Source organism: Cynocephalus volans, chromosome 1 (assembly GCF_027409185.1).
Source record: "Cynocephalus volans isolate mCynVol1 chromosome 1, mCynVol1.pri, whole genome shotgun sequence".
Lineage (NCBI taxonomy): Eukaryota > Metazoa > Chordata > Mammalia > Dermoptera > Cynocephalidae > Cynocephalus > Cynocephalus volans.
This window is the reverse complement of record NC_084460.1, coordinates 56,639,691-56,654,011: the sequence shown is the minus strand read 5'-3', so window position 1 is coordinate 56,654,011 and position 14,321 is coordinate 56,639,691. Positions and strand designations below refer to the sequence as shown.

Sequence of the window (14,321 nt, the reverse complement as noted above, 5' to 3'; positions counted from 1 at the left end):
CTCTCGCGAGACCGCAGGATCTCGAGCCGGCAGCCAATGAAGCACAACCGCGATGGGCGAGGCGGACGACTGCCCGGAAGCGCAGAGCCGCAGCTTCCGTCCTTGCGCAGAACACCCCTCACGGCGCCCTCGCTCTACGGGTTGGCGCGAGAGTCAAAAGGCGTCGGCCTGCCCTGGGCAAGATGGCCGCCGCGAGGACGTCGGAGAGCGGACACCTAGCGCGGGGACGGCGACGTCTAGACTAAGTCGGAGGCTAAGGTCCCAGCTCCTTTCCCGTCGTTTGTGTGAGGCTGGAGGGGACGGGGCGGGCGGGGGAAGGCGCCGGATGCCTTGAGGGGGGCATTCCTTCCCGACTGGCGGCCGGCCTGGGCGGCGCCGGGAGGAGGCCTCGGGCACGCGGGAGGGGTACTCCTGGGCGTGCTGGCCGAACTCATGGGCCCTCTCGGCGCGGGGACGAATGCGGGCCGGTCGGCCGAGTCTCCCTTGCCGGGGGCTGGAGCGCGCAGCCGGTGCTGGCCGACGGGGCCTCGCGCGCTTCTGAGGTGGGCCGGGGCAGAGGGAACCCAGCTCCGTCCGAGTCGGCGCTGGGCTGTCCCCGCAGAGTGAGTCCCGCTCGGCAGACGGGTTGGACGGTAGCGAGCAGCGAGGACACCTCCCTCGATTGGACGAGCCGGGCTTCGGGTCCGAGGTGTCCACGCCTGGCGTCGGCCGCGCGTCCGCACCCCCGTCTGGCCGCGCGCCTTCCCCGTTCCGGGCGCCGCCACCGCGTCTGAACCTGCGTGCCGCCCACCCCCTCTCTGCAGTCCGCACAGCGGACAGGGTGGTCTCTCCGAAAGCCATCTCTCACTGTCGCTGTTATCCTAACACCCTTCAGGGACTCCCCAGTCGCCTGCGTAACGTTACCCGTGGGCACAGCTCACAGCCTCCTACCCCTGCTCTCTGCTCCGGCCGCCGGACCTGTTCGAGGTTCTCTAGGTTCACCGAGCTCTGTTTTCTCTCCGGGTCTCACGAGGCCAACTCCTTCTCAACAGATATGGGGCTTTCTTGGGGAAATCTTCCCAGAAGAAAGCCGGATTTAGTGCCTCACCTTTCTGCTCCCATGGGACCCTAAGCTGTCCTGTCGTAGCTCTTAACACGCTGTCCCCTGTCACTGACACTGAGAGTGTGTTACGATTCACTGCAAAAGCGTAAGCTTCACAGGAACTGTGACGTACCCGATTGTAGCCGAAGCGTGTAGTACATAGTACAAGTTTAATAAACATTGAGTAAATGAAGGAATAAATGAGTGAATGACAACGGGGAACTTAACTGGAAGCAGTAGTAGCAAAAGTGGAAAAGGAGACACCTTTAGTTAGGGAAATGAGCAGTCCGTCGTGACTGACAGTTTGTGGGAGCAAGGGACAGAGGTCCAGAAAGATGCTCAGATGGGCAGCCTGATTGATGAGGTGGTGAACGAGCATGAGAAAGGAGATGGAGTTTGAGGAAGGAAGGACGAGGAGCTGAGTGTGGGCCATGCTGAACTTGAGGAGCCTGTGGTATACACCTAAAGCTCCGGGGAAAGATGAGGGCTGGAATTGAGAGTTGATATGTAGATTCAGAGAAAGTGCATAGAGACGAGGAACGGATTAAGTCCAGAATCCAGGAGAACAGCAAATATGGTCACTAAGGAAGAAGTTAACCATTAAGGCAACAGAGAAGTGGTCCTAGTCTTGATAAGAATCTGGGGCTTTCCAGGAAGCCTTAGGGCATAGAGTTTCAAGAAGCTGTAATTAGCCTCCTCGGCAGCAGGGAGATCCACCGTGACAGTAACCAAAACTGCCCATTTGACAGTTATTGGTGGGAGCAAGAAGTTGAATGATGTACTGCGAATGGAAAGCCGGGGTGAGGTGAAGACAGCTAATGCGATTCACACTTCCATATACGATTAGGGCCATGCAGCAGATGTGGAGAGAAGTGAGCTGGTGGACCAGGTCATACAAACCATTGAAGTAGCAGGAGAGGTGGCTGAGGGAGGAGGAGGGTCAAGGTTAATTTCTAGGCTTCTGGCTTGTTCATTTGGGTTTATATGGTGGGACCATGCATGGAATAGGGAACACCAGAGAAGGGCCTGGATTGGGGAAGGGGGTTCGGTATCAGAAATCATGAGCTCTTTTCTGCATGCTTTAGATTTTGAGTTGCATTTGAGGCATCCAAATGGAGATGCCAGGGGAGCAGGGGAATGAATGGATCAGATCCAGGCAGATATGGAGGTAACTACTGCCAGGTGTGCATGAGATCTCCATGGAGGGTATATGGAGCAGAGACGGGGGAGGGCATCTGGCCAGAGCCCTGAAAACAGCAGCATGCAGTGGCACCAAGAGTGCGGGAGTGGCGATGGGTGCAGGAAGAGGCGGTGGGTGCAGAACCACATTGATTACCATCTGGGGCACTGACTGAGATTTCAGCCTGGCAGGTCCATGAACTGGCTGAGCTTCTTGATCTGAAAGACATGGGCCTGTGGAAGAGGGATGCTGTGGGCCTGGCCCAACACATTCGCTGAGAGGCTAGCCATGTGGGCCAGGCTGTTCTGCAAGCCAAGGTGGTGGCTTTGAACTTGAGAAACCGTTTCATTCTGAAAGAGATTAGCAGTCCTTTAAAGAGAGCTGTTCAAGGTATGAGTCTTAAAAGAATATTAATGAGTTTTTAAAAAGGGAAAAGCATTTTAAGAATAAAATACAGAATGCTTCCTTTATTCAGGTCATGTTTTATAGAACCATGTTATTTCAGTGGAATTTTTGTTTTGCCCTCAGAACCCAAACGCATAAAATCAAATGCCTACATATTTGTTGGAACACCTGACTTTCAAAGAAATTTGACAAAGCAAACTTGATACTTCAGGATACTTTATATTTCAATAGTCGTTGCTCAAAATCACTAGCACAAGTAAATCCCTAGATTCCAATTTTCATAGACTTAATCACAACATTTTTTTAAGTTAGTGAAGGTGTTGGAAGGAGTAAGGAAGAATTTTATTTTCATTTTGTTCTGCCACACATATTCTGATACCATGTGTTTGTGCTGAACCAGGACCCGATAAAGCATCTTGAGTGGGGATTGTTTGATCTGGTGGCCCTTCCTCTCTCTTCCTTTGCCTGATTTTATTTCCTTTTCTAGATTATACAACTAAATCTGAAAGCACTGGTCATACGTTTGTTTGGTTGGGTAAGAGCAAGAGTAATACTTTTCTTGATTTTTTTTTTTTAACCCTTTAAGTCCTGCTGAGGTTGAGACATAATAAACTGTCCAGCATATTGTTACCTGGAATAAAGCGGGTAAGGGGGCAGTGATACAGTCTAGCCATTGCAGAGGGGTAGGAGAGTCCAAACAGACAATATTTTGAGTGGCAGTTATTTAGTGCACCCAGTCAATCATGGTCTCTACACTGTTTCATACTGAGCTTGACTATGCTCTTCAGACCTGGCTGGTCAGGATTTGATAGACACTATGAGCTTGGGATTTGGCCTTTTTTATTTAAATTAACACAAAATATAGAAGTATATATACACACATAGACATGCATAACTATATCTCCGTGTTTTAAGGATTTTTTGTGTGTGAGTGCAATTTTGATCAAATGTCTGATTGGCAGGGAGAAGATGAGGCAGTTTTTTGCTTTTTATCTTTTACTTAAAACCCTCTTACATTTACTCTTTAAATGCTTATTTTCTATTGGAAGGAAACTTTAGTATGTCTGATTTTTCATTTCTCCACACAACCATAAAAGGCAGCATTCTAGCCTTCCACCTTCTGTAGGCAGATTTATGCAGATCTTATTTCTTCTTTGGACACATCAATTTCTAAATTTTAGAAGCATTTGGTTCAGTTTGGGACTCAAGAAGTTTCTGGAAGGGTAATTTATGGGTAGTGATTTTGTTGAAATTCAGAATAAAACTAAATTTCCCTTTTGGGTGTCCTTTGGAAACCCTTAATAGCTCAGCCTCTGTTATTCTTGTTGGTATTTCCTTCAAAATACACTTTCACTGTCCCCATTTTGTTTTGTGAACCAGGCAAAAACAGGAATTAATTTAAATAGTATTCCTGTTCTGGTCAAATCCTAACTCTGGAAGGTCACTATTTAGAACTAACTTCAAAAAGTCTCTTTTACTTTTTAAGTATTTACATTTATGAAAAAAATATCTTAAGTTTTTGCCTGTGCAGTTGTAGCTGCACCCTCCCATGAAGCCCAGACTGCAGAGGCAGCTGGCTGTGTTGGAGGCACAGGATTGGTTTCCTGCTCCACCGAGTCTCTTAACTCATGGAAATTCCTGCATCTTTCTCCTGGTGCTCACCAGCAGGTTTAGGAATTCAGTAGTTGGTGGATTTGTTTTTCCCCTTTTCTCTGCTGTATACTTTGTGGTATGATTAGCCTATAAGGGTAAATGGCCTATTGGGAAGAAACTGCTGTACTCTTAAACTGCTTTTTGTCAGAGTCTTACAGACTTACAGGCATTGGTATGGGTCAGTTGTGTCCCCCAAAAGTTCATGTGTTGGAAACTTGACCCCCAGTGTAACAATGTTAAGGGGGTGGGAAGTCCAATTATGGTATTTGAAAGGTGGGACCTTTGAGAGGTGATTGGATTGTGAAGACTGTGCCCTCGTGAATGAATTAATCCACTTATGATGTAAAGAGTTATCATGTCATAATTCTGATGGCTTTATAAGCGTGAATGAGAAGGTTATCTCTCTTGCTCAGCCCATTCTTGCCATGTGACACCCTGGTCACTACTGGACTGTCTAGGGAGTTCCTACCCAGAAGAAGGCCATCATCAGATGCACCCCCTGGACTGTGGACTTCCCAGCCTCCAAAACTGCAAGAAATAAATTTTGTCTCTTTATAAATTACCCATTTTCAGGTATTCTGTTATAAGCAACAGAACAGACTAATACAGGTATTGTTATTTTGGCTTGCTTATTTGATGCGTTCCTTTAAAGACTGTTAGGAGATGAAACCAATTAGATAAATATTTTTTATGCCTTACACTTATTAAAATATTAATTTTTTCTGAAGTTGGCTTTCTTTACTTCTCACTGAACTCACAGGGAAAACTTAGACATCTCAGTAATGTGAAACAATCTCAGAAGTAGAAGTAATAAGCATGGTTCAGAATTAATGTGTTCACTCTTGCTTAGAAAACATAGCAGGGGATTTAAAAATACTTTGGCTTATTTTTTCTGTCTATGGACCTCTGGTAGAAGAACTGAGTATAATATTTCTAGATTCAATTCCCTGTCTTATATGCAGTTCATTTTGCTTTGTTTATAGATATTGTCATGAGTCTATAGCTGCCTTGTCCTGCTTAACTTATAGAGGCTAACCACCAAAGATCCATTCCTTGTTGCTTTTCTAATTTAAAGGAAAGTTAGTCACAGCATAGGTTTCTAGCAACAGTGTTCAAATGATAAGACACTATCCCTAATGCCAGCTACAAAAATTCAGTGTATATAAACTATTTGATACAGCATTAATGGGGGTGATTCCCTTCTCCCATCTTTTCCTTCCCCTTCTGTATTCTTTCATATTCTTTTGCCTACAAGACAGAAAATTGGTATGATTCTTATTTACTACTTTGAACATGTACTGCCATCACATTCTACAGCGGACTTTCTTTAGGTCTTTGAGGTTGGAGCACAAAGTTTAACTTGTAAGTTTTTCCTTGAATTTTTTTGTTTTCTGGCCCTTTTTTCTTCCTGCCACTTCCCCTTAACTTACCCACTAACCTCTGCACTTTGCTGCTGTGACTGTGACGGGTGTCTCAAAACGACACTCCCCTGAATTCATTCAGTGGGTAGTCTGTGCCAAGCTGCCTTTCCCGACGGTGCTGCTGATGCACGGACGCGGTGTTCCCGCCCGTGGACGAAGGCGCTTGAGCACGGCAGCCTGCCTGCTGTCTTAGGAAGAGCCAGATTTGTGCTTCGTTGTGTTTTGCTCAGGGTGGAAGCAGCAGCCAATTTGATTGTGACCTTCCAGCACTGGTGAGTTGATTGCGCTGTGCGCCTAGATTTATCTAAAGCCAGCGGTTCCTGTGCAGCTTAAAAGTATGGAAATCCATGAGTTTCTCCAAGAAGTATACACAGTGGTCAAAGTTTTTGTTAGCAATAAGAAAATATCAGATTTGTCTTTTCCTGGAATCTGCTATCCCTGGGGGCTGGGGCGGGGTTGCATTTTCTAATTACCTTTTCATTCACCTGTTTCATTCCACAAATAGTTAAAAGGACAGTCAGTGCCAGTCACCTGCGGTCTTGGAATGTGGTGAGACGCAAAAAAAGAGTCTCCGGTGTTGTAAGTGAAGATCTGACCATAGCTGGAGATGGCCTGCTAAGGGAGGACTCGGTCATGGTCGCCCAGGACGCAGAGGCGGGGGTGGCCATGCCGGGCACCGGAAGAGGCCCTCGAGGGTGCAGGTGCAGAGCTCTGCCCGCCCCCTTCCCTATGAGGAAATGGTAGATCGACCTTTTTCTGGGGATCTACATTCCATCTCTGGGAAATGGGCCGGCCGGGGGAGCCGGTGGATTTAGGGGTGGATAGTAAACTGATTGGCTTGAGGGCTTGTGCGCTCGGGCCTCGGCGGGCCTGGCAGCAAGGTCGGAGCCCCGCGGGCCATGACCCCGCCTGCACGACCTCCAGAGGAGCCTGCGGCTGGCCCTCCGCGCGGGGGGCGGGGCCGGAGGGGCCCGGGCCACGACTCGACACCGCCCCGCCCCTCTCCCCGCCCGGTTCGGCGCCGCTCCTCCCCCACCTCTCCCCATCGCGCCGGGGGACCGTGCGGAGTGGCGGGAGCGGGCTCCTTCCTCTGGACCAGGCTGCGGGGAAACCGCGGTAAAAGACTGCCTGAGTATTTCTGTCATGGTGTTTTTGTTTTGGTATCAGGGTGTTCTTCGGACCCTGAGTTACACGAAGGGGTTAGGCGCGGGAAGCCGTTTTTAAAAGGATTGTTGAGTTTCCCGGATTGCGCTTTTGCAGACTTCCCCTAAACTCTCCAAGGGGCGGGGTGGCAGAAGCTGGTGTCTGCGTACTCTGCAGACGTGTTGTGGACAGCAACGGTAGTACACCCGGTCGTATTTTTCGGCGAGGACCAACCCTGAGCTCCCTGCCGTGGTGCCACTCCTGCCTGCTGGGCCCCATCCTGTTGTAAAACGGCACCACTCTGGGGTTTTTGTTTGTGGATTGGGGATATTTAGGGAGGAATTTCTTGAGACAACTGTAGACTTTGTTTCCTCCTCTGAGATTTGCTTTTAAAATTAATTCGATTAAGAGGAAGTTTTCCTTAGCCAAGGAGTTCTCCCATGCCTTCTTCACCTGGGAGGAGCGACTCCCATGAGGAGTGGCTGCAGATAAGCTGACCTAAATGGTCTCCTGGTAGGTGGGCAGGGGCCGCAGTGGTGCAGCCCAGGCCTGGGAGCAGAGCCGACATACGCTAGGGGAAGCGCCCAGTGTGGCCCTGGTCCAGAGTTAGAACAGGAGGCAAGTTCCAAGGAAGCCCTGGGCACGTTCCTGTGGAATTGCTGGATAAGAGGCATCCTGTTTATCACCGAGTACCGCAGTGAGGAGGTGGGGGTCCACTTTCTTCCCAAGTGTTTCTCTCTTCCTTTTCCCTTCTGTCCACTTGGTTTCCCTAGTGTCTAAGCTTTCTTGCAATTACTTCTTGTCTGGCTCCCCTTTCTATTTTCTTAGTACCTTTTCATCTCTCTGCATGCCCAGGCTGAACCTGCACCCAAGAGTTAAAATCTCTTAAAAATCTCACCTTCTTGCAGAAAGAAATTGCAGCTGATTTTGCCTCATTTAAAGATCCTCAGCTGAAGGGGCTGGGTGAAGGTTCCTCCATACCACCTCCATTTAGAGAGCCTTTTGTAGGAAATCCTCGTGTGGTCTTCACCTGGGCTGCAGCATGTGAGCCCCCATTTTACAGACAGCTTGCCTAAGGTCACACTGCTTGTTCAAGCTGGTTTCAACCCCATCTGTCTGGATTCTAAAATTCCCAGTACACCATATCGGAGGGCAAAAACCTCTCTTTTCAACTTGAAGACACAATCAAGACAGAAGGGTCTTGAAACCATCCCTGCCAGATTCAATGAGGGTGGTCCTGACGGATCACATTGGCAGGAACAAACTGTTGTATTCTTTTGAAGACAACTGATGGTCTGTCTCAGAAACTGTAAGGCCTTGTAATCTTTAGAGATGTTTCTTTCTGTGGTTTGAATATTGTGTTCCCCAAAAGTTCACTGTTGGAAACTTAGTAACAATACTAAGTTTCCACTGTAACAATGTTATGAGCGTGGGAAATCCAACTATGGTATTTGAAAGATGGGGCCTGTAAGAGGAGATGGGATCTTGAGGACTGCACCCTCCTGGATCCATGAATCCATTCATGGGTTAGTGGTTTAATGGGTTATCAGGGAGTAGAATGGTGGCTTTTATAGGGAGAGCAAGTGAGCATGTAAAAACGCTCTTGCCTTCATGTGATTGAGTGTGTTGCCATGGGACTCTGTAGTCATTCCCACCAAGGACCTCACCAGATGTGCCCCTGGACCTTGGATTTCCCAGCCTCCAAAACTGTAAGGAATAAATTTCATTTTCTTATAAATTACCCAGTTTCAGGTCTTCTGTTATGAGCAACAGAAAATGGACTAATACGTCGTTTAAGAGCACACCAGCCCCAAGCCCCTGGTTCACCCTCAAAAGCATCACAGAGGCCTCTGCAGTGCCGGGGACAACTTGACTGCACTTTGCTAGAGGGTTCCTGCTTCCCGGAAGAGAATCACTGTTCTGTCCTCAGGGCAAGTGGCCACTGTCCGTGATGCCTCGAAGCAATAGCTGCACCCCCTACCCCATCTGTTTCCTGGCGTGTGTGGGTGATGGGTGTCACTCCAGCATTAAGTGGACTGAAGAAAGTCCAAGTGGAAGGAAGGACGTTCTCCAGACCGCCCTTCCGCACTCCTGACAGCAGGCGTCCAGTCGTTCGCTCCAGCTCCCGCGGGCAAATGCCTGTTCACTGGTTGAATTGCGTGTGGGGCCCGGAGCCGAGACGGCCGGGCTGCCCCTTCCTCGCTGCGCCCCTGCCGTCCCAACCCCCTTATTTCTGGCACGGGGCGGGGGTAGGGATGCGGTGGGCAGGCTCTGCAGGTCCGGGAGAAAGCCCGTCTGCGGGCCGGGAGGGGACCACGTTAGAAGCGCGCGACCTGGAAAGAGGAAAGCTGGGCCTTTGCTCCCGCTCTCCTCTTCCGCCGCCTCCTCTGATGCAGACTTGGCCCAGGAGCCTCCCCGTCCTTACCGACCAGGAGCGTGCCTGTGTGCTAGGAGTGAACCCCTGGCCGGAGTGCAGTCCCGGGGACCCTGGGGCTCGGGACCGAGAGATACCCTCGCTGGAAGCGGGAGCGGGGCGGGCGGTGTGCGCATGCGCCGGGGCGGAGTCGGCTTCCGCCCGCCGCGCGGGGGCGCCGCTCTGGCCCCGGCGTCTCGGTGGCCGGCCGCTCTAGTTCTGCCGCGCTCCGAGGACACGGCTGCGAGGCGCGGAGGTCTGCGCCCGGTGAGCGGCGCCCGGGCGCCGGAGGGGCGGTGGGCCCCCGGGGACGGGGCGAGGCCGGGCCAGGCCGGCGTCCAAGCCCGGCTGGCTGCGAGCCGCGGAGCCTGCGCGAGCCGCTCCCGCCGAGAAGATGGCGGCCCCGCGGGCGGGCGGGGGCGGGGAGGAGGCGCGTCGGCTGCCCGCGGGGCGCGCGCCCAGGTCGGTGCGACTCCGGCCCTGGCGGTGCCGGCCTCGCTCGGGCCGCCGTGTGTGTGTGTGTGGGTGTGTGTGTGTGTGTGTGTGTGTCTGTGTGTGTGTGTGTGTGTCTGTGTGTGTGTCTGGTGTGCGTGCGTGTGCGTGCGCGTATGTCTACCGGAGCCGTCGCCGCGTGTGTCCCCGCTGGGCCGCCATCGCGCTACGCGAGGAGCCTCGGCTTGCGCGCTCAGAGCCGCGCCCGGTGACGGCGGCCCGCGAGCTAATCCATGGGCTGGTGGAGACGAGTCACGCGTCACTTGGGCCTGGGCCGTCGGCAGCGTGTCCGCGTTCCCCGCGCATGAGGGGAGGAGAATTGGGCTCGTATGGGCGCTTCACAGGAGGAAAAAGGGACTTGGAGGTCTTTCCCGCGTATTTGCGGAGCCCTGTGTGTCCCACGGTCTCCCCTGGGCCACACATGCCCTGGGGAACACTCGAGGGCCTCCAGGAAAGATGCCTTAGCCAGCGTTTTAAGGAAGTAAAATACGTTCCTTGATTTACCCAGTGGATATTTATCGCATGCTGTGTTAACTGTAGGGACACAGCAGTGACCGAGAAAGACCCTGACCCAGTCTCCTGGCACTTCGGGTCAGGATACGGATACCTGTGTGAGTCTGGAACTGACCCACAGTTTCCCTGTGTTAAACACAGTGTAGCCATCTCAAAAGTGTCACCTAGGAAGACCCAGCCCCAGCTGTGTTGTGACACTTTCTTCCTAACGCTTCACCCTAATCTCGCTGGTTTTCCTACCGCCTGTGTACGTCGGCAGGAGGAGCATGTTCATGCAGACTTGTTTTAACAATGCGTCTAATGGGTAAGATACCCCGTCTTGTCCTGAAATAATGTGAATCTTTCATTTCCTCTGGTTTCCCACCAAAAGCTGTCTCTTACTAGTATTTGATTAAATTCAGATCATTTCAAGCTAAATGAGTTGTGTTCTGGTAAGAAAGGGCACAAGTAATATTTTAAGTTGTGTAATTGGCTGCCTCCTGTTAGTAAGTACCCATGGTTACCACTTTCTCTCCTGGCAGACAGCTCACATGCCTACTTGTGTGTGAGCATCACAATGGAGTGTTAAGAACGTGTCATTGGGACTTGGAGAAGGGTGCACTCAGTGTGGTCCGGTGGGCCTTGACGGGTGGATGGGTTGTCTTCATGTGAGGGGGTGGGGTTGGAGTGGGGACTTTGGCTTCCGTTTTCTTTGGTGGTGAGTTTGCAGGTCCTGCTGTTGATACTGTAAGTCTTTCTAAGGCCCATGGGGTTCTCATCCCCTTGGGGTCAGTTCTGGGCAGATCAAGGGAGTGGTTCTCTTTAGTATTTATTTGTGACTTGTGCCAGGTCCTGATTGTTTTATACTTTTGTTAACAAGACATGTCTTACCTTTTGGCTTTTGAAGAGCAAAGATTAAATGTGTTTTTTTTGTCCTTGGGTCCCTGCACTGTGGCACATGTCTGGTGGACTCAGAAGTCCATTAGGAGAGTTTTCCTTAAAATATCTCTCTCTTTTCCATTTCTTAAGTGGTGGGGTCCCTTACAATCGATGTTTAATATTGGCCTCTTTGTGGTTATTATCAAATGATGTATATTAATTCCATCACAAAGGTTATATGGTTAACAGTTAGTGAAAACGTATTAATCAGGAAAGAGGAGGTCAAAGAGCACAGTCTGAATTGAGCACACCTCTTCTACGTGCACAGACTTCTAAGAGACAGCCTGCATTGCCTGGGCCTCATTTTATTTTTTAGTAGTAATTTTGAGGGTAAGTTGTTATATGAAGTTGAGCAGGTAATTGTATGTATTTTAATAAGAATTCCATAGCCTTGACTATAGAACTTAATCAATAGGTGATGACTATCTTGTGTATAATTTGTAAAGCAGATATTTCTCTGAGTATCAAACTTAGTGTTGTGGTTCTGTTTTTGTGTGCTAATGAAGACATTTAAGTGGTATTTAATTTACCTTTATAAAAAGATAAATCGGGTTTTTTTGCAAAATGAAGGTAGCTTAGAATGGTTAGGTTACAAAGATAATACATATATAGAAAATTTAAGGCATATGTAAACATAGAATGTGAAAATATCAGAAGAAGCACTGTTCACACGCTGCGCATTACCACGTGCTGGTGAACACACTTGTGTGCATGTGGCCTTAGATGAGGGATGGTTTGATCTTTTTACTCATGTGTTGTCAAACTCTCTTCATGGCAGTGAGTGGAGGGATTTCATTTTAATTTCGGTCTTAAAACATTCCATTATATAGATGTTTCTTTGTTTTTCAAACTAGTCTCATGATAGGCATTAGTTTGTGGTGTTTGTCACCTTTTTGGGGAGGGGAAGAAAAAAAAGGCAGTGCACTGCCTCATAAACTTGTCTGCACTCACCCAGGCACCTCTGCTAGGTCAGAGTAAAGCCCACCTGCCCTCTCTGTGAAGATGTCACCTACACCCAGCACATGAGGGGCTCTTGGTATATGTTTGTCAAAGAAGTAGATTCGCCTGAGAGGTCCTGTTTCCCAGACCCTCATTGATTCGGGGTGATGGTTCTGATGAACGGCCTCTACCATTGGTTGCATGCTTGCCAAGTGCTGTGCCGATTCGGCACTTGACACTGTATTTTTAGAAAACCTTTTAGGAGACTGAGATTAGTATTGTCCCCATTTCACAGACAGGAAAATCAGGCCAGAGAGAAGTGCACTTGCCCACTACGTGCACCCACCCAGCTGTTACATCTGCAGCTGGGATTGAAGCCTGCATTCTTACCCCACCCCCCAATCTCCTTAACTGAGGATTTGCTTGGGCTGTAAATGGGGAGGGGGGGGTGCAAAGCGTGATGCTGGGGATGGGCACTGCTGGCTGTTGCCATCAGGACCAGGAATGCTGAACTTGCACCAAGAAGAGTGGCCACTGCACCCTGTGGAGATACACAGGCCAGGTGGACTCTAGTTGTGAACTCTCTGGATTTGTCAGATTATGATTTAAAAACTGTGTTCCCTTTTATAGCATGTTTTTAGTACTAAAATGTCCCTTGTTTTCACTTCTTCCTACCTATGCAGTAATGACACGAGTCCTGGGAAGCTGCTTGACTTTTCAAGGTCTTCAAGCATCATTTTTGCTCGTTAGGCTGTGGTTTGAGGTCCTAATTCCTTTTTACAACGCAATTCCACCTTGCAAAGCAGGTGCTTGTGAGAGAAGGCTTCTTTTGTAAACCTCATTTTCTTACCCTGAACTTGGGTAGCAGTCAGTCTCATACTTGGCAATCAGCACCTTTTCAGTTGGTAATCATGCAAAACTGAAAGAGAAAAGGGGGAGGGCGCCCGGAAAAATTGAATGCTAAAGCAGTACTCGTGGCTGATTTTAGAGTCCTGACAGAATGGAAAGGCCCTGGGATTTCTCTTGGCACACTGAGGAGCAGCCGTTTGGAGTCACCATAAGTAGAAACTCTGTGCGAGCTCTTCTCAAACTGTTTGAACTCAGGGCGTCTTTTAAAAATTACTCCTAAAAATTGCCGACAACCCCAGAGAGCTTTAATTTATTTAAGTTATATTTATTGATATTCACTACATTTAACATTAAAAATGAGACTGTCAAAGTTTTATTTATTCATTTTTAAATATCTTTATTTAAAATAACAAACCCTTACACAGTAACATAAATAACATTTTATGGAATCTATTTCCCAACACTAAAACAATTTAATGAGAAAGGTGGCATTGTTATAAGTTTTTGCAGATCTCTTTTTCTGGCTTAACCGGCAACAGCTGGATTCTCACATGTTTCTGCATTGGCTTCTGGAAACTGTCATATCCTCCTGAGAGGGTGACAAAGGCTTGGAACGTTTTCTTGTTGTGCAAACAGCTTTGATCCTGGGGACCTTCTGAAAGGGTGGGGCTGCTGGACCACCTTTGAGAATCATTGTGCTCCATGATGATTAAAAACATTCTTATTGTTGAGAAAAGAGAGTTCAAAAAATAGTTGACTATAAACACCTGGGAAAATGGATTACCTTTAGGAAGATAGGCGATATCCCTGAACTGTTTTTATTAGCTCAAACATGTACTTGCCTCATGAGAAAGGTGAAATAAATTTGGTTTGCTGTTATTGGTGAAGATGTTTTAATGCATATCTGTCACTCAAAGTGACGGTGTGTTGGGAGACTGACTGCCTGTAAGACAGTCACACAAGGCCTCTCACTGGGTCCTTAACAAGTCTGTTGCATCAATGTGAAAGTGGGAGATGGGAGTGAAGGTACCCTGTATTTGGGGTTGTGGCATTATGCAGGTGTCTAATGGTGCCAACGGAGGAGAACATAAAGGGTAGGAGCTTCTAGGTGCTGGGTGGGACAGTGATTTAAACCAACACAGATGTACTAGGAGCCCAAAGAGACAAGGTGGATGTAAAAGCAATAGAATAGCCAGTTGGGGGTCGTCCTTGGAGGATCAGAATTATTAACAGTAATTCTGTTAATTAATTAACAGTAATTCTTCCTCCAAGCGAAGGTGCCCAACAGGGAGGGACCTGGTCTTTGCGTGCTGT

General features: G+C 48.9%; 1 protein-coding gene across 8 annotated transcripts in view; it reads left to right on the top strand.

The window, feature by feature from the left end:
* The first annotated feature begins 171 nt into the window (after window positions 1-171).
* The window catches only part of DIDO1 (death inducer-obliterator 1), a 52,718-nt gene continuing 38,568 nt past the window's right edge, over window positions 172-14,321 (top strand). For 4 of the 8 annotated variants that reach the window (XR_010022991.1, XM_063091685.1, XM_063091693.1 and 1 more), the window contains exon 1: window positions 9,488-9,563. The gene's annotated coding sequence lies outside the window, so the exon portion shown is untranslated. Of the gene's footprint in view, window positions 259-9,487; window positions 9,564-9,606; window positions 9,759-10,562; window positions 10,606-14,321 lie in introns of those variants that run through there. The other 4 variants (XM_063091654.1, XM_063091673.1, XM_063091663.1 and 1 more) reach the window with 4 other exon arrangements.